This window comes from Cyanistes caeruleus, chromosome 1 (genome assembly GCF_971803275.1).
Source record: "Cyanistes caeruleus chromosome 1, bCyaCae1.hap1.1, whole genome shotgun sequence".
Classification (NCBI taxonomy): Eukaryota; Metazoa; Chordata; class Aves; order Passeriformes; family Paridae; genus Cyanistes; species Cyanistes caeruleus.
The window spans coordinates 139,931,889-139,958,803 of NC_141701.1; the positions used below are offsets into that span (position 1 = coordinate 139,931,889).

At 37.9% G+C, this 26,915-nt stretch overlaps 1 long non-coding RNA gene across 4 annotated transcripts in view; it reads left to right on the forward strand.

Moving 5' to 3' along the window:
- Positions 1-17,249, forward strand: part of LOC111924073 (uncharacterized) — a 59,324-nt gene extending 42,075 nt beyond the window's left edge. For 3 of the 4 annotated variants that reach the window (XR_015279467.1, XR_002861446.2, XR_015279464.1), the window contains 2 exons: positions 11,436-11,617; positions 13,836-17,249. This is a non-coding gene — a long non-coding RNA (uncharacterized LOC111924073). Of the gene's footprint in view, positions 1-6,015; positions 6,551-11,435; positions 11,618-13,835 lie in introns of those variants that run through there. The other variant, XR_015279465.1, reaches the window with a different exon arrangement.
- The last annotated feature ends 9,666 nt before the right edge of the window (positions 17,250-26,915 follow it).

A 26,915-nucleotide genomic window follows, 5' to 3' on the forward strand; every position in this document is an offset into this window, starting at 1 on the left:
TTTTAAAGAAATGCCTCATAATATTTAACCTTTTCTGCAACTGTTTGCTCAAATAAATGACTAGAAAACATCTCATTGTAGATATTAGTAAGAAACTTGCTAATGTGATAAACTGATTGTGTTGAATACACTGTTTTCTTTCAAAAGATACCTGGTTTGTCTTCTCCTTCTATGAATATTTTTATTGAGGCTTTTCTACATTTTAATGTGACTGGAATAATTTTAAAACTGTGCATTCAATACTTTCTGGGAGTGTGGAAGTCCTGGTTTGGGACAAGTGAACAATTAGTATGTTATTTACAAAGCACTGATAATGTGTACATCCTCATATCTGTGTCCCAAGGAAAAATGTAAAAACTCTGTTTGTTACTGACTAATTCTCCATTTTTCTGTTGTTGCTCTGTCTAGTGCCTATTCTGACAACTCAAAATGTTGAAGAAACAAAGTAAATAAGCACTATGGAAACCATAAATCATAAAATATTCATAGGCTTAGAAAAAATACATATTTAAGTTTCTTTTGGTCTCTTCAGGATGACTTTTGTCTCACTGTTTCAGTTTCAATAAAGGAGACAGCATGTGCTGAACAGATAAAATATCCATTTATGTTTGAGGATATTGAGCCAAGTTTTGTTATCAGCTGTACTGCTGTCACTCTAACTTCATTTGAGTTACTGTGGTATTACCTTGACAGAAGATGACAGCAATTAATTAGAGTAAAATAGTTTCTGTACACTCTAGGAAATCTAGAATAGTGGTATCAAACTATAGGCCAGATTTCTCCCTTCATCTCCAACATGAATCTAAAGTCAGCCTTGGGTTCTAGATGAATTCAGTGGAAGTTCATGTATTGCTCTGTGATGTAGTGCAGAGCCACACTAGGGCACTTTGATCAAGTTTTAATTTAGTGGTTAGGGCAGTTTCTTTGAAAACAATGGATGAACACCTTTTATCTCAGGAGAACATATTACCCAAGTCTCCCAGAATCTGATTATATATTTTGTTGCTCTACTGTCATTTAAAGCAAGGGCACTGAACAGTTTTTCCATCCATGCTGAAAGTGTGCAGTACTTCTCATGGGAGAGAAACAGATAATCTACCTCACTGCCTATGCAGTGGACAGTTCCACCATTCATGAGCAGTGGCCATTTCTCTGGGATTTCAGAGAAATAGAGTTGAGAGGTGTGAAATATTTCTACATGACTGAACTTGTGTAAGTTATTCAACTCTCCCTCACCAAAAATGCAGAAAAAAACCCCTAGAAATGTTATGATCAAAACATCCATTAATTGGGTTGCAGATTCAGAACTATTAGAATACAGTTACACACCATTAGACACATGGCACAGGACATGGATGAATTTGGCTGCCAATAATGGTGTTTTTATCAAAGTAATTTACCCAGTAATTCTGTACCTGCTGGGTGTGTGCATGCAGACATTGTAAGCAGTAAGGAAACAAAAGACTGAAAAATGCAATGATTTTTCCAGGTGCCATAGAACAGACACTCCCAACAATAAGAAAAAAGAAGAGGGAAAAGGCACTGTAGAAAGTGAGATTCCTTGGCTGTGGACCTTGCCGTATTCCAAGTGGAGAATACAGGGAATATGTACCTGCAGTGTAGTCAATTACTGGGACAGGAGGATTTACATCAGAGGAGCCTGAGCTGCTGAAATGTCATCACATGTTCTACAAAAGGGTTTACAATTTAAAATGTAAACAGTCCTAGAATTTCATGTTTTCAGAAAACCAAAATCATCTGGTAAAATGTCAAAGCTGCTGACCAGAAAAAAACCCAAAGTAAATCAGGAGACATGCGGAGAAAAAGGAGGCAGAGGTCAGCGGTGTGGCAGCTCCTGGGCAGACAGTAAAGGTGCTTTTGTAGTGATGTGTTGGTTTGAATGTGACAAGAGAAATCCTTCTCCCCTGTTCACTACATGATAGGAAAGAAAGAGAGTATTTTAAAATCTGAAAAGGATACCTATAGCCAGGCAGAAAAAAAAAAATAAAAAAAAATTTAAATATAAAAAAAGTCATAATATTTTTATAATATTTTTCTTTCTGTTCAAAGTTGTTATTTCTCGGATAATCTTCATTGGTTTTATTGGATGGTGGAACATATTTTTCAAGTGCTATGCTGTTTATAAAGTTTAAGAAACCTATTTAGAGAACAAAAGTTACATTGTCTGACTGGTAGAACCAGTCATGTGGCTGGAAAAGTGAATTCCAAATGTTAAGTCTGCAAAGGAATAAAGAACAGCTCAGGTGCATTCACTTATATTTCTGTTGTTTATAAGCAGTGAAGGCTAAATTATTATGAAGGATTCACAAAAATTATGTCTTAGTTAGAAAACAGCCTAAATGTGAAAATTTGTGACTAGAATTTAACTAGATTTGATTGTAAGGAAAAGAAAAGAAAAGAAAAGAAAAGAAAAGAAAAGAAAAGAAAAGAAAAGAAAAGAAAAGAAAAGAAAAGAAAAGAAAAGAAAAGAAAAGAGTAGATTTTGTAATTGTTCACATGCAGTCAGGAAATCCTGAGTAAAGACTGATGACTGATTGTGTCCTCTATCTCGCAACAGCATTCCCTGTGTAAAACAAGTGTAGATGCTGCCACACTGATACAAACATAAATGATAATTTAGACAGAGAGGAACGCCCAAAAGAGTGTGGTTGTATTAGCAATGTAGGCCTTGGGTCAAACCAAGTTTTATTTTTGAAACTATGACTTGCAACCAAAGTTGCTTAATTACCTGTGAGCCCTCTATTAAATCTCCAATAGTTGTAACAAGTTAACTAAATACCAACACTATCTTCACTAAATCGAATGTCAAGTTTTCCCATCACCTGTCTCACAGACCTAAAAGAAAATTATAATGTCAGTACGTGGGATTTATTCACTTGACAGCCATCTTCTATGCTAGAAAGTTACCAAAACTGAATGAAATTGTAGATGAGAACTCAGCAGGAAAGGGCAATGTTCTGCAGTGAGAACGAATCTGGATAATCAGCTTTAATTCTAGAATTCCTCATTGCTATCGATATGTGTCAATGGGCTGTCATTACTCATGCCACTATTAAAAAGGAATCAAATTTACTGCTGGAGACAAGAATCTCTCCAGGCTGAAACTTCACAAACTTTTAAAGATATTTCTTGTTTCATCTGAAGTGTTTGGGCAAAAGATTGTTCACTTTAGTATTTAAATGGAAAAAATACTGATGCATTAATTTCTGCTGATTTGGTACAACAGCAGTATCTGCTGCAGTGTTGTTTGCAAATTCATCTTCCATTTGTTAATTTTTTTTTTTTTTTTCCTAAGGAAGCAGCAATCATTGTGCTTTTTGTTTGAGAATATGATAAATATCAGTCTGTGGATTCTTACATTACCATAAACCTTGTTTCTTCTTCAAGGTCTGTAACAAGTGTTTGAAGGAAGTCTGGAATATAATGTACAGCAGGATGTTTCTTGGCTGTTGGGCTCTGGCAGTGGTCACACAGTCATGGTTAAAATGATGAACAAGTTAGAGGTTGTCAGGTTGCCCTCACCGTGTTTGAGAGGTGTCTCCACAGATGTGGATTCTATGTGTGCATGTGGAGAGAGTAAATTTCACTCAGAGTGAATAAGACTCTGGAATTATTTTTCCCCAACAGTTCTGTGTACTCACCAGAGTGTGCCCCCTCCTTTAGCTAATATTTGCAGTAACTTTATATGTTAAAACAAGGCTATGCAGTAGCTGTTGGTAGCTTAATCATGTGGCTACAAAATTAACCTTTGACCTTTCTTAGCCTAATCAGGAAATTGATTTCAGGAGCTATTCCTTAACCCAGGATATGTGGTTAAAGTTAAACATCACTAATAGGAAGTCCAGTAACAGGAAATGTGTGAATGCTAATCCATACAAACATAAACAAACCTCTGGCTTACATACAGTTTTATTGGAATTTTCCTCTTGACTCCCTTTCCTTCAACAAGCCAGAAAAAATTACAAGCAGCTTGTTAAACTCTTTGAAAAATCTTGAGGAATTTTTGTTGCCTATAGGTTTATTAGGTTTCTGCTAAAGGAGACTTTCAAACTTGGGTAGAATTTTGTGAAGAATAATCTCAGGACAGTCACATGCAATTCATCTTCACTGCAGTTCTGATCAATGAGGTTTATTATCAGAAGAACACAAATTTTTAGTCAAAGTACTAAGTGGGGAAATTTCTGTTTGTGTAACAGAATTGGGTGATTAAGAGAAAAGGGGCTTACAAAAACTCTATTTCCATAAGGCAGTTTTGAAATATTTTTATAAAAAAGATTGTCAGTCACTGAAATGAATATAAATTCAGGACAGAAAAGTAACTTTAAGAATTTGAAACATTTTTATTATCTTCATTGAATTCCAGCTACATTTCATTAGGAAAATGGGCTGGTGTGACTTGCAGCTAAACACAAACCAGTTAATCACCATAAATATGTGTACAGGCCTTACCTTGGGAACCTGTGACTTATGCTTTTCTCTTCACACTAAATCAACAAAACCTTCATGTTCATATTGAGCTCCACTGAGTTCAGTGGGATATTATGCATATCCATTGACACAGATCAGCTTTCAGGATTAGGGCCAAAGTAACTTTTCTGGGAGGAGTTTCCTTGAAGTCAGAGGAGGATCTTATGGGAACAGAAAAAAAATGTCTAGTCTGATAAAATTCTTTCTCAAAACAGGAAAGAACAAGATAGCTGTAAAACAGTAGCTTACAATCTCTGTAGTTCCTCTTTTGTCCTGTCCAGGTTGAGTAAATCAGTGATATTCATAAAATAAACCCAGGCAAAGCATTTACTGTGTATATTAAATCAGGGGATATGTATGGCATTAGAATAGTGTCACAATGATACATGTTCACTTATTTACAAAATTGGCTAACCCATGAGCCACACAAAAGTGGATTTACTTTGCAGATAATTTTTTTCCTAAGGGAACATTTTCAAAAGAGTTCTTAAGATGTACTATTATGTTAACTTCAATAAAAATGTTATTGCATGTAAAATGAATATCTGATGACTATCTAAAATGTATTTAATGATTAACAACTGTGAAGTAAACTGTAAAAGAATCATATCAGTCCAGCTTTGTTAAATAAATTTGGGATTAATTCAATTTGCCTTAATACAGTGTCTACCCTAGAGATCAAAAAGCTTCTCTTTGGGGTTTGATGGTCCTTTGAGTACTTGGTTGTTTTCCATTTTTGGATCCCCATTTGCAGATTGATGAATTGTAGTCATTCACTCCACTGTAGTCCAAAAGCTCTTTGCTTATGATAACTTGTAAAATTGATTTTGATCACAGCCTCATTAAACACTTGTTTTGTAAAGTGGGACTGATGAGTGAGGAATATGCAGCCTGCAAGAGCCCTCCCACTTAAATGTAATAATGTTAAAAACTGAAGAAAAAGTTGCTATGTAGAGGCATGACAATATTTATACAAGCAACTCTTATGGCCTTATTCTCTCATTAGTCTGAATTCCTGAATTCAGTAAATTTAAATATAGCTCAAGATTTGATTGTAAGTTAATAGGACTTAATTAAAAGCTATAAAGAAGAGGTGGAGTAAGCCTCAGAGTAGTATTAACCAGCTATCTTTTTGTTTGTTTTCTAGCATAAATAAATGATTTCCCTTTTTTTATAAGTTACCATTTGACAAGGGGTTTAGTCAGTTCCCTGGAATACCAGTTTCATAGCAAATTTCAATCAGGCAATAAATTTAATATTTTAAATTATTTGAACCTTGTGACACTTTTTCTACAGGAAAAAAATCTCCTTGTTTTTAGTATAAATCTACAATTTTTCCCCTCCCCCACCCCATTCAAATATTGCTTTATGCTTTCTGTCAAGAAACTGCTGTTAAAGTATTTTTAAAATAATCAAGAGAAAGAATCTGTCTTTATGATGTTTGTTTTGACAGAACACAAATCGCTGTCAGTGTGTCAATGTGAGGCACAGTCCTTTTTTACTTCAGTGCCTTAACGATGGCCTTCTAATGAGGAATGTAATTTGCCTAATTAAAAGGTTATCTGTAAGATACAGCTGTCCCTTGTGCTGTTGGAGTGAGCACAGTGGCTGTACCTGGGGAATCTGGGAATCCCTTGCTTCCCCCAACAAGGAAAGGTCTGGTAACTCACTGAAGAGGCTTTGTAGCTGTGGATGCTGGAAAAAATGATGAGGAGTCAGTCCCAAGTTCTACACTTCAGGCACAAGATTATCTTCTGATAGATACTACAAAGGGTGGTGCTGCCATCCTCAGGGATCTGGATAGGCTGGAGAAATGGGCTGACAAGAACCTTACAGAGGTGGACAAGGAGAAGTGGCAGGGCTGGCACCTTCAGAGGAACAACCCCATGAACCAGCACAGGCAGAGGCCTAATTGGATGGAAAGAAGCTTTGCAGAAAACAACCTGCTGTCCTGGTGAATGCCAAGTTGTCATGAGCCACAAACGTGCCCTTGCAGCAAAGGCTAAATGCACCCTGGGCCATACTGGAGAAATGTTACCAGTCAAGGAATATTCTAGTCAAGGTAGGAGATCCTTCCCATTTCTGAATTACTGGTGAGGCCACTGTAGAGTGCTGTGTCCAGTTCTGGCCTCACAAGGGACACTTGGACATACTAGAGAGTCCTCTGAAGGGCCATGAAGATGATTAAGGGACTTAAGCATCCCTCTTGTGAGGAAAGACTGATGGAGCTGGAAGGGTTTAGCCTAGAAAATGGAAGGTTCGGGGAGGCTCTTATCCACGTAAGTAAATCTATAAAGGGAAGGTGCAAAGAGGATTTTGTTAGTCTCTTTTCGGTGATGCCCAACAACAAGACAAGAAGGAATGGGCTCCATCTGAAGAGGGAGTTTCCTTCTGAGCACAAGGAAACACTTATTCACTTTGCAGGTGGCCGAGCACTGCCACAGGGTGCTCAGAGAACATGTGGAGCCTCCCTCTCCGAAGATATAAAACTGTCTAGTCATGGGTCTTGGCAGCTGTTTGTAGGTGACCCTGCTTTAGCAGTGGGGTTAGACTGGATAACTCAAGATGTTCCTTCCAACCTCGGCCATTCTGTGGTTCTAAATGAATGCTGTATTTCTGTTCCAGACTTTCATGGGCAGTGAATCCAGTGACAGATCAGATGAGGGCTATATCAGTAGAGTATACTGTTTGAGCAGCCACTTATTGATCATGTGAAATAGAAGAGTTGTCCAAGTCTTGAGTGGAAATACAAACCTTAGGGAGAAGAATATACATTGTGTGGCTGTGAGGCTGCTAGTTTTTGTCTGTTATTACATCAGATTTGCGTGGAATGAGTTCACCTCACACCTAATGGGCGGGTATCCTAAAACTGTAAATTTACATCTCATTTAGTTCCAAATGATATGTCTTCTGGTGTTCTCAGACTTTGACTGGTACTAGAAAATGCAATGTTCTGTTCACTTTAAAGAACATTGTAAGAAACACAATGATTGCTTATATTATATTTTGTGTATAGGATGCCAACATCTTGAGACAGCAGTCAAGAAAATCCTTTTACAGAAAAAACCCAATCAATAAACTAATTTAATTGTTAGATTATTTAAAGTTTTTTATCCATCATAATTCACAAAACTGAAGACTTGACAAAGATAAAACAGCATGTTTTGATATGTTGCTATACCGCATGTTTAAGTAAGCAGTGGGCTCTAAATGAACTTTTTCACATCAGGAGTGTCCTATAGCCAGAGTCTGTGGCTCAGTCCTCTTTCTAGTCTAGTCTATGTGGACACCTGCTTCTTCAAGTGTAGGGCTACTTCATGCTTGCAGTGGTATCCATTTAGAATTAAAGGCAGTTAAGGTTCATTAATTTCAAGCTGTTATGATCATACTGGCTACACAACATATATTTGAAGCAGGTTGATTAAAAGCATATATGAAGGATGTGATGAGTTACTGCAGGTTTACAGTTTTAGACATGCTGAAGGAAAAGTAGAATTTCATTTTGTTCCAACAAGGCTAAAAATTATTATAAATGGATATTTCTTATCATGGCATTATAGTGATAGCCAGCAGTAAGTACATGTGAGCATCTTAACAAAATATTCCATCCTTCTTAACAAAATCAATAACCCCAAAGAACTGTCTTTTGGTTTCAGACACAGCAAATTTTGTTCAACATTATCATCACAATGCAAATGAGTTTGGAGCTCCTCGACCACATGGTATGGTGGGAGAGACCTATTAAAACTCAGGGATATCTCAGGAGCTCTGAAGTGGTTGGTGGCTCCACACTATTATCTCTTCCTCATTACTAACCACTCCCTCAGGGCTGAAGGTCTACAGTGCATGTATTCGTCAGCTGTTTATAATATACATATCCCCCAAAGTTTCACTTGTAAAATAAAGTAAAAAGATTTTGAAGCCAGAAATTGGGAGCAGAAGCTGAAATCCCCTGCTGCTTTTCATTCTGCCTTAGTCTCTGAAATTTCTTTTTCAAACAAGTAGCTTAAATTTCAGGGCATGGTATTTTAGTCAACCCAAAATATTTTGCCACAACTCCCTTAATTTCCAAGCCCTTGTGGTTGAACTCGGAATCTCTGTGTGTCACTTTTACATTTCTTTGTGGTTTAATATATTTTCTTTTCTTCCTGATATATTTGAGGCATCTCTGTGCTGAGCTGTCTCATCTGAAAGAGGCTGACAGCATATGAAGGCAGAGACATTCCTTTGATGAGAAAATGCAAATCCCAAACAAAACATTTGCAGAACCACTAATCACCATTTCCATACAATTGAGCAATGATATGGTATTTATTATAGAATGACTCAAAGGTAAGGCAGACTCCTTAAGAGAAATCCAACAAATAACTTAATATACACCTCCTCCACTTCTTTCTACAGAGGGTAATTTTTACTTATTACAATTAGTGTCAGGACTCAGCATTCAGTGGAACTGAGGTTTGATCTTTTTGGTCTCAGGAATGACTTGTGAGTGGTTTAAGGAGTTTGACAGTATAGCACATACATCAGCAAATACTGTCAAAAGAAGTTTCTAAATTTGAAAGAAGGTGTGGTGCTCTGAACCTGATATTCAGAGATGCTGGGTAACCCCAGCTATAAGTTTTCATGGTTGTGAATTCAGCACTTTGAAATGAGAGAACTGGCAATGCAGAAGTAACCAAAATCTTGGAAAATCTGGAAAGTATTAATCTTATTTTACATTTTACTTTGACTTTACTGTTACAGTTATGGCTATTTCATAAATTAATTTTCACAACACCATTTGATAAAGAAAACATATATATCTGTGAGTTTGGGGTTTTTCTTTTTGTATTTTTACATGCTTTCCTTATTTCCTTATTTTCCTATATTGTATTTAAAATACAAGTTCAACTTGTATTTTAAATAATTTATTTTAGCAGAAGCTGTTTTAATTCTGATTGCACCTTAATTTAAAGCCATGGATATTGTCATTACATTTAATTATAATGAGCATTTTTTTTTATAAAACCCTAATTAGTCAGGTTTGGGTTTATAAAAAACCGCATCAGTTTATGGTGCATTTAAAGTCTGATATTCTACTATGCTAAACCCTGTTTATTTCTACTAGTAGAGCTTGGCTAGAAAATTAATTCAAACCAAAGTTCAGATATGGCATTTTTCTGTATCTAGTAGAACCTACAACATCCAGATGTTCAAGACTGAATGCCCTAGGCACAATTCTATTTCTGATTTGGATTCACGAAAGTTGCAAAAAATATTCATGCTAAATATAATTTTACTTCTCTGCATTACACAAATCAGATAACAAATCTAAGATGGAAAAAGCCAAAGGTCTTCTTTACTGGTGGAAAACAAAGTAGCTTCATTGCAGGGTATATGTGGAGTGCTAGAAGAAGAATTTAGGTGTACTGAGTCTAGTAGGCTGCAGTTTCTTGTCTCCATTTTCAGCAAAAGATTTCATTTTGTTCAAAATTTCTATGCCAATAATTATGTTCTGTTTATCAAGTCAGAGGTTGAGTCATTTGATTTAACAAAGTTTAAGGTGTGATTGATGCCATTGCAGTGTAGATCAGCAAAAATAGGTCAGATGAATCATCTTTAAACACTTGTTTTTCTTCTTTAACTTAAAATCCCCAACCAACCTAAATTAACTAGCTCAGATATAAACATCTACACTCTAGGGGATTATAATCAGATGAAATCTACCCAAAATAATCACAGTTTGGTCTCAGCTGGATAAAATAGACTGTTTGGTCTGGTTCAGTCATCATGTAGCTGAGACCCTGGTCTGCACTGAAAAGCTAATTGCCATGCTTAAAATCTTAAGATTTTGGGGTGTACCTCTGCTAAGTGCATAACTTAGTGGGCAGTGTGTTTGTAGTTGGGTTCAGATGTTGGCATAGACCTACCTAAAGCACCTAGTTCAGTAGGAATAAACACTCTGTCCCTCCAGATTTTGTTTCCCTTCTGACCACCACTGGCCAGTCAACTTTCTCAAAGACATTGCAGCCAGCAAAAGCAGGACGTGTCTGTTAGAGACTATGACCAAGGAAAGAACTACTTGGGATATTGACATCTCTCCAAGATAAAACATCCCAAGAGAAGGAAGCTTTGGGTTTACTTTTATGCTTATGGAAAGTAACTCAGGAAAGATTCATGTCATTACTGGAGGGATGGCAAAAGAGGGACCCACGAGATGTCAGTGCTGTTTGAGAAATGCTGCATCTGTTGCCATGCCAATCATATAAGGAGATCTTTCTATAAATCAAGTGGCTCTTCATTATTAATCCCAGAGTATATGTATCTGAAAAAAGCCAAATATTGAGAACATGGATGAAGTTCAGGTGTACACATTTTATTAGGAACAGAAAAAATGTAGGAGTCTTTGAGTCTTGCTGAAGATGTTATTTTCTTAGACTTTGTGTTTTGCTGGTTCATTCCTTTTGATTTTGGAAATCCATTTTATTTCTTCCCTTCAGTTTCAGACCAATTCTTTCACTTAAATTTGTTATCTTTCACTGTCTCAGGGAAAAGAGTTGAAACTGCTCCTACAGTTTTCTACCTTGGTCCTCTCTATAACTTTCTTTTCAAAGTTTAACTCAGGATTTGCCAAAAATTGACCATGAATGCAATTTTCTTGATCAAACCCCTTTTTGTAGTCTCTTTTTGCAGTTTCCTAAGCTTGCTATTTTTGCCTTGATTATGTATTATGTAAGGAATTGAATTTCTTGGAGTTAAGCTGATCCTTGATTTTACCAATAGCAAATATCCATTAAGTTAGATTTATTTTTAGACTCAATCTGAGTAGTAGTTGTCTTTAACAAGAGATTAAATGTATACAGTACCTGAGGTAATGAATGTGCTTTTAATTTGCTTCCAAAGTTGCAACTAAGTTAATTCAGGTTGCTTAATTAACCTGTAGCCATTTCTTATGTTTTCTGTAGTTTTGTACCAAAAATAAACAGTTGGATCCTGCTGTGGCTCTCCTCCCGTGTCTGCTGCTCTTCTCTGTTTCTTCTTGACTTCATAGCTCGGATTCACATAGCCTTCCTGCCATCAAACACTGCTGTTCCACTAGAGCATCTTTCAGTTCTCTGGTTCTTTCTGTTAATCTTCAGGTTTTTAGGTGAGTGAGAGGAATTATTAAATTATTTATATTGGTCATTATAAATCTTGTCTCTCTCCTACTTTAATTTGGGATATAACTGAAGCAGTGTTTTAAGAGGGCATAAAGTTAAAAGCAAGGTTCTGTGACCTAATTGGGTTATGCATATTTTGAAATTGTCTACATGGAAGTAATATTTTTGTAAGAGTTGTAATTCTTTCAGTGATAGAGTAATTTCATGACAAATGCTATTATACTTCAAAGGCAGAGGGAGAGGTGAAAGTGAAACCACTGCTTGTGCTAAAAGTTGAAAGTCATCCTACAAGTGCTCTTTACTTTCACAGTAAAACTGACAAATCTGAAATATCTAGTTCAAATGTTTAGCAGGCATTTGTTGCTAAAGCTGGTAGAAGCAGTTTTCATTCTTTCTGCCTTCTCAGTGATTGATCTGTTTCTTTCTGCTTTTCTTTCAGAGAACTTAATTGCATGGGGTTTTTTTTCAAAATCAAGCCCATCAAATGTCACAACATTAGCATAATCATAAAAATGTCAAGCATTCAGTGCACTTGCAATATGCCAGAGCATATTTTTTCATGAAATTTATGTGGGTCTCTGGAACATGCTTTTGAATGGGCATCTCTTGGAAAAGTTGACTAGTGGTTGCTACAGATTATTCCCATTAGGGAAAAGAATAGTTTTTCCCTAAAGTAGAATAAAATTGGTCCTCAAAAGCAGCAGATATTAAAGGAATAGACAGATATAAAAGGTCATCTATGAAAAGAAAAGGTTACTGGTAGAATAATAGAATCATAGAACAATTTGGGTGGAAAGAGACCTTAAAGATTATCTAGTTCCATACTCCCTGCCATGGGCAGGGACATATTCCTCTACATCAGGCTGCTCAAAGCCCCATCCAGCCTGGCCTGATGCTGTGGTTGTGTTCTGTGCACAGTTTTGCTCTGTCTGGCCATATTGATCTCCAGCTGCAAGAACATGGAAACCTGGACCACAAATTTTGGTGGCTGCCATAATCTGGATACTACCATCTGTGTCATGGCTAATTTTTAAAAAAATATAGGTAGTTGATCAATGCTGGATATTTAACATGACTAGATAAGCTAAAAAGCATCTGCTACATACTAATAAATGTACTTTTTTGATTGCATGTAAACTTGCACAGAATCTAAACTTTGTTCCACTGCTTGTACTAATTGCAATGGCATTATTTTGGTCAGCAATTTAATGGAAGGATTTGGGACTGTGAATCTCAATGGTAAGGATGGAAATATGGGAAATGGAAGTTTCAGATACCCATTGTAAAGCAACTATTATTCATTTCTGGGCAGAGTCCCTTCAACTTTCTTGGTTGTTACAGAGGGAAATAGCCACAAAGTACAATTGAATACTTTAAAATTTAGACATAGGAACCCAATGTATTTTCAGTGCAGTAATTTGCTTCCCAACATCCTCTTCTGGATTGTGTCCAGAGCACTTCACTTGGTTTGTGAAAGCTGGCTTCATTAAACTCTTGACTACACTTGGTAAGACTGTTATCTAAAAGATTCCTTGGCATTGTTTTTTCCATGCATGGAAAGCCATAGACACAGTGTGCAGTGCTCTGGTATGATCCAGGAGAGGAGAGCAGGCCTGCTGTGAGCAGGGCATCTCCTCCTCCTTACAGCCTCTGAAACTCCTTGGAGATTTTTCTGAGTACCCTGTGGTGTCACAGGACATCTCTGTCTTACTGTCTTTGTTCAGATGGGCAGATGTTTGCCTTTTACACATTGCACTTGTGAAAATACAGTGGAGTATAAACAGGTCACACAGCTGGCAAAATGTGCCAAACTAATAACTTTCTCCCTCCAAATTTGTTTATAGAGAGCAAAGGCCTTGTAAACACCTCAATTTATGCTAAGGTCAGAGTCATTACAGGTAGCTTTTCCCAATGTCTTCTCCCTTTAAGGAACAAAAATTGTGTCCCTGTTTGGTTCACTCTTCTGTTCTGTGACACATCTGAAACAATGCCAGCTGGTGTGGTGGCACAGCTCATGCTCCCTGGATATGGGCTGCAACAAATGGGTCACTTCAGCAGAATCTGCCAAAGGACACTCAGGGGATAGATACCACTGGGTAAGAACTGCCAGTGGATGTCTGGATCTGCATCCTCTGCTCTTCTGACCAGTTCTGTCCTGAGAGAATATTTTTATGCTGCATTTCCTTTTTTTCATTTTCCCTACAGATTCCTTTCTGAACCTCACAGCATGTTTGATGTTCATGTGAAGCTGAGTGTGCAATGCTCCAGGAGCAGGAAGATCACAGTGGCTTCAGTCTGCAAACTGAGTGGAGAGATGTGCCCATGCCCACATGGACCTGCTGAAAGAGGACGTTTTGCTCATTCCTTCTGCTTCATTTCTCCTCACATTCTTCTCTGGCCTAGGAAATTTGACTTTGTCTCCTGTAGTGTTTGAACATCTGTATCCTTTCCTGGGCTGCTGGGTATCACTTCATATTCCCTGAACTGATGATGGGATTCTATCAGAGATGTCAGAGGACATGGATTTGGCAGTGGTAAGCCCTGATAATATAAACCATTACAAGTCAGATTTTGTAATCCATCCAGATCCCAAGGACGGACTCAAATATACACGGGAGTATTTCAGAAAACATTCCGTGTAACTGCAGTATAGAAGCAACTTCCTTCAAAATCCCAAGAACTGAAATGTTTGCAATTGCCTGTGTAATATGTACTTTTCTGATCATTAAAGTCTGCTCTGTGCTAGTTCTCAACATGTAAGAGCAGATCCTGCATTCACCGTGGGGATGTGATGAGCTAGCAGCAGAGAAGCAGTGCTTGCCTGCAGAGCAGTAAGACCAGTAGAAATAATCAGGATTTGGGTATTGAAAAGCAGAAAGTGATGTGTATGTATGTAAAAAATATAAGCAGCTTTCTAAATTATTTTCAGGTGTCTTCTTTAATCCATCTGTAAAGATGAAAACAATGTCAGATTTTTCCAAAGTCTCTTTTTAAAATGAGTTTTGAAGACAGTTTCCAGGTTATGTACATTTTCCATTCAGCAATTCATGTGATGCCATGCAAGGTTCCTATCCTGCTCTTTCTCAGTGTAATGTGATTTGACATTGATGTCATGAAGACAATAGAAAATATTTCAGGTGTGCACTCAGTCCTCAGGATCCATCCCTGTCACACGGAACTGTGTACAGCTGGGAAGCATGGAGGGGGTTTAGGACAACAGTCTGCACTGCCAGGAGCACTTTCTGGCCTGATGTGGAGATCCCCAGGGGAATTGCTGCCTCTGAAGTTGGTAGAAGGGGTGTTAGGGTGTACAGTGTGTAACAAGGGAACAGCCACAGCTCCTCTGCTGTGCAGGTTGAGGCAGGGCAGCTCATGAGTTCCTCTTTCTCTCTTGTGAATGAGAGTTTCAAAGGGGGTGTATGTTGGACTGCCAGCACACTAGTCATGTTCTCCACCTGAATTTGTAGATTTGCACTTTGACATCCCCAATCTGCTTCCCAACTGGTTATCCAAAATGGAGCTTTCACATGAAGTTTGCAGGTGATTCATACTGCCTTGTCCTTTCCCCTAGGAAACCATTGGATTTCACTCTTTGGCTAGCCCTGTCTACCTTCAGAAAGCTCACACATCTTTGCATTATGGCCCCATATAAAGCTGGTAACTTTTGCATGTCAGGAGTGAAAAGGACATGTATAAACAAAATGGTAAGATGTCAAGGGATGGGAAACAAAAGTGTGATCCAGAATGCTGCATCTATTTGTGGGTGACTTGGCTGAGATACAGATTGAAGGGACAGATCTTTTTACTATTACTCCTCAGAATCAAAAGAGAAGAAATTGCTTTGCTGGAGGCTACTTCATCCTGACCTCATTCACATACAGGTGATTTGTTTCAATGCACAGGGGCACATCCTGCGGTGTTAAAATCAATGGGAATGTTGCTCCTGAAAACAGGAAAAGCATTTTAACTTTGTTTCTGATAACTGATGTCACAAGATCTTGGAAGGGGTTACTGCTCTTAAAAACAATCTCAACTTGTGTTTTATTCCTGATGCCTAATGCCTCCATTGTAAGTGGCATTTCACCAGGATGCTGTGCCTCGTGAATTCAGGGAGAAGGTTACACACTGGAAAAGCATATGAAACCAGCACTTAGTGAGAAACGAGTAATTAAGACATCTGGATAGAGGAGGACACATCAAAAATAATTTAACAAAGTAGGTATCTGAGAACAAGAAAGAGGAACTGGAGAGGTGAGGTTTCAGGTGAACTCATAGCACAGAACAGTCATGGTTATACTGGATCCTCAACTTGTTGCACTCTCAGCTGCTCTTTCCTCCCTGGAGTCTTTCCAGGGCAGATGGTGTAGCTGAGGCTGCATGGCCTGAGGCAGAGCATTAGAGCAGCAGCATGTTGTTAGCTGGCTTAGCAAAAATTGTCTTTTTTTCTTTCTCGGCCCATGCAGTGTAAGCTGAGACCTAACTCTGGACTTACTCTTTTCCTGTAGTTGAATCCAGAGAGAACTGGACTGTAATAATGGCAGCAGATTGCATATTTTCTTGTCCTTGGATGGTTCAACAGCAGGCCATTGATAGCAGTTTTCAGAGCAAAAGGATTACCTGTATGTTATATTTCCCTTTTCTTACTTACTCCTCTCACCAGGCCAAATTATATTTTTTTAAACAGCTGGCATTGCATTTCTTGTGCAAGTTAACTTGCTAGAACCTGTGCAAAGCTGGGTTCTCTGGAGCACTGTCAAGTCTATGTACAGCCACAGTTTCTTTCCAAATATCCGATTCCAAGCAGGCTCAATCTGTATCTCTGGGAGGTTGGTATTCCCCCTGTAATATCTCTGTGCACCCTCATCTAATAGATCATTCTGAAGATCAGCAGCAGCAGCTCTCATTCAATAAATGGTGCTTGCAAAATCCTGAAGTGGGAAAGGATGTTCTGAAAATTTTATCCAAAACCTGGATTTTTCTCTGTATTTTTTTCATGGTTCTGTTATATTTATATATTGCTCTGGAACCTTTGCATCTTCTCTTAAAGTTGTTTTCAATTTAGGTTTTCAGTAGAGGAGCCAATCTTAGATATGTAGTTATGCTTTTTTTTTTTCCCCTCATGAGAACCTACTAAATAGAAAGCACTCTTCTATAGGATATTGTTCTGGTTTGGATTCTACCTTTTTTGTTCTTTAGGAGTGTTAATATGATGTCACTTAATTTGAACAGCAGCAAACCTCAGCCCCAAACAGAAATATGCAGTCTTTCTCAGGACATGTTGAGACATCCCCCTGCAGCTGTAATGGGTTATCAGGACATCTCCACCCTTTCACCAGATGCAACCTCTTAGAGGCAACTTTGTCTTCAGACTTCAGTTATATATCACCTGATCTCAACTCATGTCAAAAGACCCAGGAGCTCTCTACCTGTCTGCTGGGAACATTGATCCACTCATCACAACTATTTATAAGATGTGAAGTCTTTCCTTCCCTTGCACTCTCTTTCTCTCAAAAAAAAAAAAAAAAAAAAAGCAAAAAGCTGTCAGTATTTCAGAAAGTGTGAGCAGCAGATCTTTGTGTACTTTAATCCATAAATAAACATTTCTTCTTTTGAACATCATTAAAATTGGATGTGTTTTCACTGTAAAATACTTCAGCATCCCTATCCTTTAGACATATTTGGTGATGAATATTGCAATTAAGTTTTGTCTGTAGGAATAATTGTTGTCTAGAAATACTCAATTTATGCCAAAAAAGTAAATAAGAATCAGACTACAAGATATACTTCTTGTAACAGTAATTTTAGAACAAGATATTAAGCTCTGCTCCTGCTGTTTTAACAGATTGGGCCAAATTCGTCTTTGTTTTTCTGACCAAGCTTGCAGGGAAGTTGTGGAGATGTGAGCTTGGTTTGACTTCTGCACAATTATATCTGACTTTCTTCTGGTAAGACTTGTTGATGTATCACATTCAAATCTCCAGCTTTGCCTTCTCTGCATTTAACCTGAAGAAAGGAATTCCTGCTTTAAAATGCTCATCAATCAGTGCTGTGTAGTTAAGCTGATAACAAAACTAGGGCCAAGCCAGTGTTAATTTAGCCAACTGTTACATTACTGACAATATTTGTCAGCAAATGATTTTAATTAGACCAGCATAATGAGATAAGTAGGCTAAAACTAAGCAAATGACTAAAACTAAAGAGGGATTCTGATGACAAACAAGTCCTGATGAGAGTAAGAATGACTTTTTTTATTTTTTTTTTGCCACTAATGTCTGAGTAGCATGTGGGAATGGAGAGACAGCACTAATCACATGAGAAATCACTTAAAAATGGTGCTGGTGTGCTGGAATGCTGAGCTGGTGTCAGGAAGGCTTGCAGAGTTTGAGCAAGTGCTGTGTAAACTTCCTGAGCAGCCTTGCATGTCGGTGACACTCTCCCCTGCCCTGGCAGGGCTCATTTGTGTGCCTGCCTTATGTGCCTCTCATGGAACAGGACAGGGAAAGCTGCTGGAAGGTTCAAGTGAAGAGGCAGAGGCACCTGTGAGATAATACAGTGGAAGGCATGTGGAATAGGACCTTCTGAAGTTTGTGGCTGTAATTAAGAACAGGTAGGGAAAATAATGGGAAGAGTAGGCAGGGAAAAATGCAGTGTTTGTTTGGAGAAAGAAGTAAGAGTGAGAGAGAGTCAGAAAGAACAGCACTGTTTGATGCTTGAACAAGGAAATGTTTGGTGTGAATAACAGCTGCTCTATTTGTCTTGTTCTCTCCCTACACATTTTTTTGTGCTGATTTCTGGTACTCTGGCCCCTGTGTTATTTCCCCCTGCCTACCCATGGTCTTCCTGAGACCTGCTGGCAGAGGGAGGTTTTCACAGCCTGAAGTGTTGATTCTGAGAAGTGTGAAGGAAACAGAACCATGCTGGATGATGTGACTCACCTTGGAGAAGTTGATGTTTTCCGGATGAGGGAAAGTGTAAAGTTTCAGCTTTGCTAGTCCAGATGTTTTAATGGATATTGCTGAAGTAAGAGAAAACCTGGTCTGCATGTTTGACTCAGTCCTGAACAGGAGAATAACAAGTTACATATTAATATAAATTTTTAATGATTTGTGATAAAAAAAAAAAATTAGATGGTGAGCAAAATACTAGGTTAATTGACTATGGAGTCCTAAGTTTCCTAAAATGTAGCATTCCAGCCAAATATGGCTGAAATATCAGCTGTCATATGATGAATATTTTAAAGAAGATTCTATTATACACCTAGGGGTTCATTCGCCTCAGTAATGAAGACAGTTACCTCTAGGGAAAGGAAGCTATATTATGCTTGCCACTTAACCAGGGGCTGGTTTGACAGGCATCAGCTCAGAATATATGTGTATATATAGGGAATCACAGCAGCTTGTCTCAAGCTTACTGAGCAGGAAATGTTGTGCTGTACAATACTTTGGGTTTCTATCTATGGATTTGTGGATGGCACCGAGTGGGATTCAGACTATTTTTATTCCCGAGTCTGATTGTTGAGGTGGAATCCATCACCTACTAAATATTAAATCAGCAGGTTTTTTAAAGAGTAACACTGTCTCTGCTGACTTGAATATCCTTATGTGGCCCAGAGGAAAAGAGAAACAAAGACAAGATGAGAAAACTATCGTCTTTGGCATTCTTCTTAATATTAATGATTTCCCTAGTTTTCAAACTGTTGAAGGCAAAAAGTGAGATGGTAGAACTTTCACATGGGTAAGAAATGACCCAGGTGAAAAAAAACATACATTATAAAACCTGTGGTGAAACTTCTGGAGCTGAATTATTTGTTGGAAGAGATGGGGAAAATGCCTCAACAGATTATTTTTTAAACAAGTTTTGTTTAATTGTTTCCAAACAAACATGGCTGGGAACTACTAGGAATGTGTCAATTCCAAATTACTTGAACAATTTATTGTAGATGCAATTTATGTCAGATTTTACACTGAGTGTGGCTTCTGAAACCTCGTGTTTGCAAATGCTGAAGTTTTGGACTAAGTACCCAACTTACATCTATTGTTCATCTTAGTAGACTGACTGGAATTGTAAATAGCTCCTTTATGTTTTTCTTTTTAAAGTTGTGCTTCACAGACAATATCCACAGACATCTGTGAGGTGTCTGAATGAGTAGTTCTGGTATACCCATGGTTGCCTATATGCACTATCATGCACCACTGCACAAGTAAAAGCCCATCTCTGTCACTCTGAAAGGATGCTTTAAGACTTTTAAGGATTCTTTACGATTTTCAAAATTCCTCTTCTGATAATGAGCAGGTAGGTGAAATAAAACAAAGGCATGATAAATGATGACACTCTTTTTTTGGTTTTACATTTTGCAAAATAGTCACATTTCAGTTCCAGATATCAAAATTAATAATTTCTACACCAATCTTCTAAAGGCAGTGAAGATTCTTGAAAAGTTTCTGCTAGGTGACTGCTAAGATGGAAGCTCACTTCTTATGCCACTCTTTTAAGGCCTCAGATGACATATCAAAATGTCCTTGATGCCCTGATATTTAAATAGCACATCCTGTAGGATCCTATGGTAAGAGAATTCCAGTCCTTTGCTTAATTTCAAGTAATTCTCCTTGTTTAGCCAGATGAAATATCTAGGTTTACAAGTGATTTATTCTGATGCTGTTTGTTAGCTAAACTGACCTTTCAATGCAAAAAAAGGGACAAAGTGAAAATACTCATTACGTTGATGCCTTTGCATTTCAACATACAGTTTTTAAGATCGTGTTACATATTAATCAGTTTTAGTCACAGAGTTGTTGCCATGAATGCTCTGTGTATATGTGGATATCTGAGCTGCTTTGTAGCAGTGGGCAGGGCAAGGAAAAAAGGAAAAATTTAATATGAAAATTGGGAGGGAATAAGCGAGATGAGGAGTTAGGAGGGACTCTGAGCTATATTGTTCCCATTCTATACATCTGAATCTTTAAAAGTTGTAGGGTTTCCTTTCCTAGTATGACTTGATGTTCACTGGGAGTTTAGGTCAAATTTTGATATTATTTAAAACCCAACAGTTATTATTTTTTATCTTGAGATGAGGGTTGAATAATCTTAAATTGTCCAGGGACCACAAACTTCTTTGTCATCCTATAATTTCATTCATTATCTACATTGGCTTTAATAGTGTGTGAAAAAGAGAATATTTGAATAAAACCATGCTGTTTCAAAACTTTCTTCAAACTTCTTCACCATTCTTCAAAACCATTCTTCAAAACTTCTGTTTTGAAGAAAAGTTGTGTTTCTGGAATTTGTTTTAGCTTTGTCCTTTGCTTGATGCGATGGCCTGTTATGTAAGACTACAACATAAAGATTTTATCAGGACTTGGAAAGTTTGGGAAAATAAATGGATTTGTTGGTTTTTTTTTTTTTTTCTTTCAATAGTATATGGGCTTGTATTTTTTTTTCAAATTGTGAACCAAAATAGATGAATATTTACATCATGAAACTCAGATTTTTTTCCAGTGATAACGGTGAATTTGAGAAAAAGTTTGAACTGATAGTCAAATATCTGCACAAAGGAAGTAATTTCATCCCAGAAAGCTGCAAAAAATTTGCAGTTGTGCTTCATTTTAAACAAGGTCTATATCAACTGGAACTGGAAGTTGGTGCGAACACTCAAAATCCTAGCCCAAAGAACTCTCCCTTAATTTCCGCCCCCCTCCCTCCCCCCCCTCCCGCCCTTTAATTCCCCTTCTTCCAGATTTGTTAGCCCTTTGTCATGTCTTAGAATTGGTTTGCTATAAAGAGGTAAGGGAATTAATTTGCTTGGCATAGAGCAGTCAGGAACAAGTCCCACAACTCCCTCAAGGCCTGAGGTCATGTGCTGTTTCCAGGTCTGGTTCAGAAATGTCACTGCTGCCTGCAGTGGCCGAGGCAGAAATGTGGAACTGGTCCCAGGAGGCTGGTCCTGGCCCCACTGCTGGCTCTGCCACTTCAGCAACTCGTGTGTGTGCACTTGGGGAGGGCAGATCTGGGCTGCCTCACCTGCAGTGAGTGCTTTGGATTTATGGTGCAATGGGTAAGGATGGGTGACCTTTTACTATCCAGTCTCTAAGAGATCGTGTGGACAAAGCAAGCCCCTGGCTAGAATGTGCTGCTGCAAGTAATAATGAGGATTTCTGCAAACAGTGGGTGATTTGGGGAAGTGAGCTGTTGATGTGGCAGTCTGCTCTTTAGTAAGCTGTGCAGCTCAAAAGAAAGCTACGTGGGCATAAACTCATATGATTTTTTCCCTCCAAAGGCCTCAGCATAAACCTGGCACTGCCAGGGCCTTGTTTAGGAATGATATGACTGACATGTTCTCTGCCTGAGTTTTGCAGAAGAATTATTTAATTGCTACATGTACCTACCCCCTGTTTTGCTCTTAACTCTCTGCTCATTTTTCTTTCCAAGTCACTGTTATAACCAGTGATTTTAGCCAGAAGCAGCTAAAATGACAGAAATCTGTAAAAGGGGTTCATGGTTGGAAGTAGAACACTACATGCTGAGTGTTGCCTGCCAGCATTTTACTTGGATTTTAAGTGAGGGAGAAGGAAAGTAAGAGTTCTCTTCTTCATTTTTTAATTAATGCAGACACCATTTTCATTCTGAAGTGTCACATACTGAAAATCAAAGGAACCTTGTACAAATAATAAGAAAAAAAAAAAAAAGGTTCTCCCGATTAGTAATGGAAAACATTTTCAAACACAATCTACAGAATTATGATAGGACTGGCACTTCCTCAAGGTGAAAGTCTCTCAAAATCATAACATAAATTATTGATTTGTCCAAGTCTCTTCTCCATAGGAGAGTTACAATCTCATTTTTATAGTTGTATTAAGAAGGGAAGAAAAAGATTCTTATGTAGGTCAGAATGAATGCATCTTTTTACAAAATAGTAATAATAAACCCCCATTTTAGGTAAAGTGAATACCTATGCTATGAAATTGCAGGGCTTTCTGTTTATGTCAGGAAAAACTTCATTTAAGAAAATATATTTACAGCTGTGCAAATGTAATCAGAGTCACACTGTATGACATCTCAGATACAAGGAAGATTGTTGTGAATTGTAAGTCAGATATTTAAGGAAGACTTATGGCCTTATTTGAATTTTGGCTGATGATAACTGTCTTCATGAAAAGTGAAAAGTGGAAAGTATAAAGATATTGGCAAATTAGAAAGGGAGCAATATATGAATCAGCACCCTTTTTTGCTGCCACCTTAGTTCAAATACAACAATGTGAGTCTAGCAAACGAATATCAGGAAAATCAAATGAATGGCTAAGGTAATGTGGCATATAAGTGAAAGTAAGCCTTTCTTGATGAGCTGTCTGGCAGAAGCTCTCCAGGTCTATGAAGAAGAGATTTGATGGCTGAGGAACATAAGAAAATGAAATCTGAGAAGAAAGTAGTCATCTCTTAATCACCCCAGGCAGGAGAGGAGGGTACCATAACACACAGAAGGATACAGAAGGTGATGAGTAGAAATGCACTGAGCAAGCAGGAAGTTTTTGGGCAATATCTCACTTTCTGTGGTGAGAAGCAACAGACTTCAGGTGTTTCCATCTCTTTATAAGCATGATACAGAGGGTTAAAATTTATTCTTAAAACCAATAAAGGTAGAGTAAAATACTCCAAAGATTAGTGCTGTATGTCAAAGGAAAGGAAGCCCTCAAGTGACAGACAGTTTGAAGCTAGTGATCTTAAGTGTTTGCTGATCAGGGTCTTAAAAGAGAAAAACATGACATAGAATTCAGTTCTCATCTACCATGGTAGCCACAAAACACCCAAAGTACCCAAAGTATAATCTCTAAAGACTCTTTTTAATAAAGAAAACTGCACTGTGTTATCCTGGAAGACTTTAGTGTGAACAATATGTTAAAAATACCATAATAGAAAAGTGAATCCTGCTTTGGTTTTAGTCTAGTCATTAGGTCCCTGCTCCTGGTACTCTCTTCCTGTTCAAGAATTCCTCTCCAGATGGTGACTTCTCTGGCAGAAGAACTCAAATCAGTTGTAGGTGCAGTAGGCAGAATTAGTAACTTTTTTTTTCTACCTATTGTTCTAAAGTTTTATCTGCCACATACAGCTATCCAATGAACAAGTATGTTGCAGAGAGCAGTATTAGATTGTCATATACCACTGTTGTCAGGCATCTGAAATAGTCTCTTTTTTTTTTGTCAGCCTTTGAAGAAGAATAATGGACCCTAAATACGGATATTTGAATAGGTGTTTTCAGCGGTGTCTTTAATACTTGGCTCTTTCCAAGATTTCTGGTTTCATGATTGGCACTGTTTGGTCAAACCATAACAGATATATCTGTAGTATGCAGTGTAGTCTGAGGCTGAAAATGGAGTTCTGGATTGTAAAGCAAGGATGACTGTACAGGGACACTTTCTTCCATATAATGTTGTAATCAGAAGCAGGTAGTTGCTAGAGGTGATAACAACTAAGTGAATACTCACTTGAAAATTGCAGATTGAATGCCATGATGAGATCTGTGTCAAACAACAGTTCAGGAACCAGCTGGACCTGTGTGGGCTGTAAATCCAAACATTTCCTTTTGGACCTGCTGTTTCTCACAGTTCCTCAATAGCTACTGTCCTGCATGACATTGAATATACACTGAAGTTACCATAGAAAGTATTTTTCCAGCATAAATGGCTATTTCTGAGTAACCTTTCCATCAGAGATGTACAGATTGAATTTTTATTCAAGATTTGCAAGTGGTCCTTTAAGTGCAATCATGTTCTTCCTATCTAGCTGTGCCGTAATTCCATCACAATTCTTGAAGCTGCTGCTTGGGCTGCAAGTGAAGCCTCATCAGGATTGTTGCTGGAGATGTAAAAGAATGTTCACATTGTGCTTCAGATATGTCTCAAACGAACATCCAGCTTGCAAGTGAGTAAGAAAAATATTACTTTGTTAGTAAAATAAACATATTTCTTTCAGGTATAGTGGAAATGAGTCCATTTGATGAGGAAGAGGGAATTGTTTCTACCAGATAATTTTTTTCTAACCGTGCCTAGACGTTGTTCCTTCCCAAACACTGAATTTTTCCTCTGTGGAAGAAAAATCTTCTTCATGATCGGAAAGTTTCCTACATACCAAATGGCAGTTTTGCCAGAGGACTGGCAATTGTCATATAAAAAGTAGTTAAAACTAGGAATCCCCTGGGCTGGTGGGTTTATCTAGTGTGAAGCTCTTTCCTTTTCTTCTCATTCTAAGGGTACCCCTAGAGCTCTTGCCTGGCTTGATTCTGTTCTTGTTTGTGCTGGTGTAAATCAGGAGTAACTCAGCTCCCATAAGCAAGTTTGGGTAAATGAGATCATGCTCCAGCACATGGTATTCAATCACTTTATTTGCTTAAAAGACCTAAAAATGAGTGTTCATCTAGTTATGATTTACATAGATCCTCTGTTTTGTACTTTTGCATAGTTTCATCAGATGTCCTTCCATTTTCTACTCCTAATAACTCTTCAATTTAAAATTCTGTAAAGCTTTTTAAAAATTTCAATTACCTTCTTTCATAACATCCTTGTAACATCAGTTAATCAGTAGGATTGTACAACTGTTGCATCCCATCAAATGTATCTCCCAGACCAAAAGAAAAACAACCAAACCCAAACAAACTGACCAAAAGGCGTGTTAAGACAAGATTAGATATGCAGTATTAATTTAAAATGCCTTTGGAATTCAGGGAAAAATGGGTTATCTAGTTTACAGTGAGATTTTGAGAGAAAAGCAAAAAACCAAGCAAATGTTTCCTTCATATAGGATTTAATGAAGAAATTTCAGACAAAAGCAGACTTTGTGGACAGATTGGAGTGATATTCAAAATCTGTTCTGTTTAGTTACAGTCCATTTGTGGAATTTCTGCCTCTCACAGTTCTTCCTAAGGTTTTTTCTAAGATATTTAGAAATCTATCAGGAAATCCCAAGGCTTAGCTTCCTAATTAGTGTTGTGAAGCTGTGTTTGAAGCATATAGCAATTCAGTTGCAAAGTGTGTAACACCTCTGAAAATCCTCCTTTCTCTTCTCCCACCTTTCCTCCTGCTGAGCAGTGACTCTTAGCATGCCATACACTCTGGGCACAATCTGTGGGCTGCTGTGAGGGGCTTATTCTTTATGGAAATAGCTGTGCCATCCATGAGACAATTCCCCCTTTCAGGCAGAGGCTCTTGCTTGCAGCATGGGAGTCCCTAGGTGTGAGTGCAGGTGAATTTGTCCAGGGAATCCCGCCCAACAAAGCAAATGAGATCACGACCACAAGACAGTGCCCAAGTACATTGAAATGAAAGAACTCTATTTTCAGTTACTGAAATTGAGCTCTTGGGCAAGTAAGTCTTGACAAAATCTATTTTATTTTTCTGAAGGGAAATAGATGCAATTTGCTGTTGACTAAATCGTATGTAGCGAAAGTTAAAAGGGAAACATTTCCAGGAATCTCTTATTGCAAGTCAATATATACCACTAATATGTTCCCTACTGCAGTAAAAAGGAGACCTTGGGACCAAGCTCTTACTGTTTGATTCTTGCAAGCTCAGCTGGTGGTCCCTGTGCCTTATTAAATTCCTCTCGTCTTATTTTTGCACACTTATTCCCTTGAGCTACAGCTTAACTGCGTAACTTCTCTCGCAACTTGTCGATTCTTAATAAAATTTGTTGAGCATTAAGGTCCAAGGTTGGCTCATCCCTATGAGTAAGTCTGTTCAGCTTTCAGTGCAGTCAGTTATGTTGCACTTAGCTTGATTTGCTTTGCTTAAGGCTTTCTGAACAATTGGTTTGCTCAGTGCTGTTGCTAACCCCAGTTATAGCCGTGTGATGACCTTTCTCCAGCCCTGATTATTTATGTGTATCCTGCAGCTCACTGGGGAAGTCTGTGTTGGCTTCCAAGCAAAGATTACTGTCTATTACATATAACCTAAAAATATAACTGTGAATATGTGTAGGAGCTAGGAGCAGGATTTTTTTCCTGGAGTTTATTAACATACTATTGTATTTATTTCAAAACCTACAAGATGGATGTTTTTAGAGATTTACTGTTCAAAAGTTGCTCTAATTATAACAGACAGATTGATAGGTGCAAAGTAGAACCAGTTACATTCATGGGCTTTATAAAGCAGTTTAAACTATTGCTTTTATATATAGCTATCTTCACTGGAAACCTGGAGTTGCAAGACAAAATGCCTGAGTTTTGGTAGCTACTTACAAATATGGTAGAGTGGTAGACAAAAATGAGTAAAGGGTGCTGAAAATGTCCAGCTACCCAGA